General features: G+C 35.0%; 1 pseudogene; it reads left to right on the top strand.

Moving 5' to 3' along the window:
* The first annotated feature begins 691 nt into the window (after window positions 1-691).
* Window positions 692-6,000, top strand: part of LOC149145169 (triosephosphate isomerase, chloroplastic pseudogene) — a 28,725-nt pseudogene continuing 23,416 nt past the window's right edge.

Below are 6,000 nucleotides of genomic sequence, written 5' to 3'. Positions count from 1 at the left end.
ATCCCACATAATATCAGCCACCAGAATTTTCTTGGGAGCAAGGGAAAAATTTAATCCTTTCTCCAAAAGGCTAAAGACAAGAGGAGTTAAAAAAAACTACATAAATTAACTACTTTGTTACTAGAATGATTAATATTATTATTAATAAAATAAACATTATTCTTTTGATTAATACTTTTATTATTACCTAGATCATCTTTGTTATTCTCAATATACATAAGCCCTCTCCTATAAACATAACTAGATCCAATAAATTCTTTACTATGACCTGATCTATTAATATTATAGTAACTCTTTATATCATCTTCTTTACCAATATTTAAAGAGCTATTATTAATATTAATATTAATTTCTTTCCTAAAAAATATAATAATAATGTTATTATTATTACTACCGTTATCAATATTAAAATGAATATTACTATGGTTAATATGGAAGGGGGAAGAGAGGGCTCGAGGACTCGAAGAAGAGGGAAGACTGGAAGAAGAGAGAACCCGGGTAGTTAAAGGACAGGTCATACAAGACATACGACCCTTGCACTGGGAAAATAGTGTGGGTGAAACTTGTTGAAGGTCAACCTCACGATCACCAAATTCATCCGTGAGAATAAACGAAGAAGAAGGGCAAGAGGGGGTGACGGAGGGGATCACGGAACCCGCCAAAGAGGGAGGATGAGAAAGTGGGCTGGAGCATGGCAGACAAGAAAAGCAAAGGGGAGGATTGGATGAGCAAACGAGGTCCGAGCGATGCAAGCCGACTGAAACAGAAGCGGTGGACGAGAGACAGGGAGGAGAAGAGCAGGTCAGCAGAAAATGGATGGGATGGTATACCAGGTCGGAAGCTGAAAAGGGAACTACATTTCTCTGATTTAGGCTAACAGGGGAGTCGATGGGACGCAAAAGATAAAGGGAACGCTCAAGTTGGGGACCGAATTCATGAACTGAGCCAACTACAGAGCTAGATCGAGGACCGGATGAGCTAGATTCATCACCTTTGCTTGATCTAGACTCAGCTACCATTATCTCGTTATTAATCATGCCATTAAAATTGTCTTGGGAGCTGGATATCATTTAAATAAATATAATAGAAAACATTATAGAGAATCATGCATGGCTCCCTCTCTTTTATGTTTTTATTTTGATTAGTTTATTATTGTATTGTTTTATCTTTTTCATTATTTTTTTATTTTATTTTTCATTTAGTTTTTTTACTTATTTTATGTAATTGTCTATTTTTAGATAGGATAATTTGTTTAAATAAAATAAATAAGTCAATAAACTAAATAATTAAATTAACAAACTAAATTATTATTTATTATTTAAACAAGTCAAATTAATCTCTCGTCAAAGATAGCTGTTTATTTAATTTATTATATGAAAATATATAAAGTATTATACTATATAATTTTCCCTCCCTAGTCAAATTTAGGCGTTCCTGTAGCCATTAGGTTAACTTTTCGGCTTATTTAACCATGCTATGAGATTTGCCTCTTCATCCTGTCCTGAAGATGAACCACACTGGCTGGTTTGAAACGCGTTGACAAAATATTCTCAATGTGTTTTTTTCGAAAACATTTCATTAACAAGTTATGGATCACAGAAGCTTGAATTCAAATATCACTACCCTACACGAGAGGACCGTTTCTATCAAAGTTCATACCTTTGAATGAGCACACTTGTAGGTTTCTAAGATGAAGACAGATCTTGCTCTCCTTAAGAGATGTAGAGATTCTTCGATAGTTTCTCTCTTTGCTCAAATTAAACATCACCTCAACAAATCACGTACTCATCCTATTTTTCTTAATGTTGGTATTGCCTTAGTTCACTCTGAGATTTCTAGGGTTAGAAAAAGGCTCGATTTTCTCTCTAGGAAGATGCTCTTTTTGCATTTAGAGTTGTCTTGCTTGTTGTCCTTGGAGCTTTGGAACAGGATGAAAGCTTGCTCAATGTTAAAATCTCGATGGTTGGAGGATATCTAGAAAAATAATCAACGCAAAAAATTATCCAAACTCTCAAATAGATCCCCTTTCATCAGAGATCCCTACTTCTCATCTGGCTTCTCCTTCAATAGTAGGATTGATCGCAGCCAGTTGTCTGCCCTCAGATCCTGGGTGGAAGGTAATTGTAATGGCATGATTAATAACGAGCAAGCGGTAGCTAGCTCCAGATTGAGCAAAGGTGACAAATCTGGCTCCCAAGACAATTTCAATGGCGTGATTAATAACGAGATAATGGCAGCTGACTCCAGATCAAGTGAAGGTTAGAAATCTGGATCATCTGGTCGTCAATCCCACTCTCTAGTTAGCTCCGTTGGTGAATGTGTTCCTAGCTCGACTGTTCCCATTATCTTTCATGTCCCGTCGATTTCCCTGTTAGCCTAAATTAGAGAAGTGTAGTTCCCTTATCAGCGCCCGACTTGGTAGACCATCCCATCCCTTTTTCATTGACCTACTCTTCTCCTCCCTGTCTCTCCTCCAACACTTTTGTTTCAATCGGCTTGCATCCCTTGGCCTTATTTTCTCATCCAATCCTCCCCTTTTCTTGTCATGTCTGTCATGCTCCAACCTGCTTTCTCATCCTCCCTCTCTGTTGGGATCCATGATCCCCTACGCGACCCGCTCTTGCCCTTCTTCTCGGTCTATTCCTACAGACAAATCAGGTGATAGTGAGGTTGACCTTCAGCAGGTTTCACCCACACTTTTTTCCTAGTGCAAAGGTCGTATGTCTTGTATGACATGTCCTTTAACTACCCGAGTTCCGCCTTCTTCTAGTCCTCTCTCTTCTTCGAGTCCTCGAGCCCTCTCTTCTCCCTTCCATATTAACCATAGTAATATTCATTTTAATAATAATAATAATAATAATAATAATAATAATATTGTATATGACAATAATATTATATCTTTTAGTAAAGAAATAGATATTAATATTAATAATAGCTCTTTAAATATTGGTAAAGATGATATAAATAGTTACTATAATATTAATAGATCAGGTCATAGTAGAGAATTTATTGGATCTAGCTATGATTATAGGAGAGGGCTTATCTATATTTAGAATAATAAAGATAACCTGAGTAATAATAAAAATAATAATAAAAGGAATAATGTTTATCCTATTAATAACAATATTAATCATCCTAATAACAAAGTAGTTAATTTATCTAGTTTTGCTTTTCCTCCTCCTATCTTTAGCCTTTTGGAGAAAGGATTAAATTTTTCCTTGCTCCCAAGAAAATTCCAGTGGCTAATATTATGTGTGATGTCAAATATGGGATTAAGCACTTACCAGATAATACTAAAGATACTATTCGGCAAGACTGTTATGTTATCTTTAGGAAAGAAAAGCCCTCTAAGCATAACATTAGGAAGGAGGAGTTTGAAGCCCTAAAATCCTTGAATAATAACTCTTACATCTCATTTTAAAAGTAGACAAAGGTGGGGTTGTTTTCATCATTGATAAAGAAGATTATCGGAAGAAGATGTCGGATCACGTGATCAAAAGCGATAGCTACAGAAACCTTGAAAAGAATCCCTTGAAGAAGATTTCTAGGGTGGTTGCTTTCGCTATTAAATCTAGTAGCATTGTTGGCTCCTTTAGCCATAAGCTTATTGAGAGTAACCTTGTCACTCCTAGCATCTATGGGCTCCCTAAAATCCACAAAGAAGGGTCCGCCCTTAGACCCATTGTCAACACCCTACCTATCTTTAGCTAAATATTTAGCCTCAAAGCACAAGCCCCTGGTAGGTCAGAAGGATTCCTTTGTCAAAGACTCCACGTCATTTTTTAGTGAATTACAGGATATGAAACTCAAACTTGGATACACTCTTGTCAGTTTCGATGTTGTTTCCTTGTACATTAGCATCCCCATCACAGAAGCCCTTGATGTCATCTTTCGCCTTACTGATCCCGACACTGTTAGATTGGTTGAGATTTGCCTCACCTCTACATTTATTTGTTTTGAAGGTGAGTTCTATGAGAAAACCTATCGGGTAGTCATGGGTTCCCCCCATACCCCGTTGTTGCTAACATGCTCATGCAATACTTTGAATCCAAAGCCTTATCCTCAGCTTTTTTAAAACCTAAGCTCTCGAGAAGATTTGTTGATGACACCTACTCCATTTGGCAACACAGGCCTGACAGGTTAAATAGATTTTTCGAACATCTTAATAATTAATCAAACTCCATAAAGTTCACCATGCAACATGAATTCAATGGTTGCCTTCCTTTCCTTGATGTCCTCATCTCTAGAAAGGTTGATGGATCTTTCTCCCATCGGGTGTACTGAAAAAAGACCCATACTGAGCAGTATCTTCATGCAAGTTCCCATCATTTTCCTGCTCAAAAGTTTGGTGTTCTCAGCACGTTAGCCGCTCATGCTATAAGAATTTTAGATGAAGACCACTTTTCCAAAGAAAATTCCCATCTCCTTAATGTCTTCACACAAAATGGTTATACTAGGCACCAGGGTGTTAGAGCTTTCCTCAAAGCTGGTAAGGGTCCTAAGGTTAAGACTGACACCATTTATAGATGTTCTGGGGTTCACCTCGCCTATGTCCGAGGGACGACAGACAAGATTGAGAGAGTCCTGAAGAAACATAATGTTTCCTCAACCTTTAGACACCTCAACATCATTAGAAGCTCCCTAAAGTTAGTTAAATACCAAGTGAAGCCTATGGATTTGAAAGGATTTTATGTCATCATGTGTTCGTATGGGACCTCATACCTTGGTGAAATGGGTAGGGCTATTAACCAAAGGATTAAGGAACATGTTCTTGATATCAGACATGGGAGGACCAAATATTCTGCTTTAGTGGAGCATGCAGTGAAGACCAAACATCATATATGCGTTGAGGAGGCTAAGGTCGTCTAAAAAATATCTCATTTTCATCACCACAAGTTCAGGGAAGCCATTGAAATTGAGCGGTCCTCTAATAATATTAATACGGATGATGGTTGGAAAGTTAGTAGCTGTTGGATTCATGCCCTCTCTTCTTAGTCTTTCTCCTCTCTTTTTGAGTTTTTTTTGTTTATTTCATACTCTATTTTCCCTTTTTATGCCTCCTTTTATTTATTTCTATTAGAGAGGATTACCCTATTTTTATTGATTTTATTAGTTTTTAGTAATATTGATAAGTGGTTTTTTTTCTTTTTTTCTTTTGTTTAAGATAAACACCCTCTCTTTTTATTCTTAAGAGATTTCTAGTGTATTTTTATTTATTTTTACTTTTTACATAGTTTATTTATTTTTTACTTTATCTTGTTATATATATATATATATATATATATATATATATATATATATATATATATATATATATATATATATATATATATATATATATATATATATATATATAAACACCCTCTCTTTTATGTTTTTATTTTGATTAATTTTTATTGTTTCTTGATTTATCCCTTTTATTATTTATTTATTTTTATTTTTATTTAGTTTATTTACTTATTTTATGTAATTGTTTACTTTTCGGTAGGATAATTCGTTTAAATAAAATGAATAAGTTAATAAACTAAATAATTAATTAAACAACCTAAATCATTATTTATTATTTGAACAAGTCAAATTAATTCCCCTCTGTCAAAGATAGCTGTTTATTTAAGTTATTATGTGAAAATATATAAAGTATTGTACTATATAATTTTTCCTCCCTCGTAAAATTTAGTCGTTCCTCTAGCTATTAGGTTGACTTTTAGCCTTATTTAACCATCCTATGAGATCTGCCTCTTCATCTCATCCTAAAGATCAACCACACTGGCTAGTTCGTAACATGTTCACCAAATATTCTCAATGTGATTTTTTCCGAAAATTTTTCAATAACAAGTTATGTATCACAGAAGCTTGAATTCGAATATCAGTACCTTGCACGAGAGGGTCGTTACTATCAAAGTTCATACTTTTGGATGAGCACGCTTGCAGGCTTCTAAGATAGAGATAGATCTTGCTTTCCTTAAGAGATGTAAACATTCTTCAGTAATTCCTTTCTTT

This window comes from Pinus tabuliformis, chromosome X (assembly GCF_031772625.1).
Source record: "Pinus tabuliformis cultivar Carrire ecotype Pingquan chromosome X, CPIR1, whole genome shotgun sequence".
Lineage (NCBI taxonomy): Eukaryota > Viridiplantae > Streptophyta > Pinopsida > Pinales > Pinaceae > Pinus > Pinus tabuliformis.
Note: the sequence above shows the minus strand (reverse complement) of the source record. Positions and strands in the feature narration are given on the sequence as shown.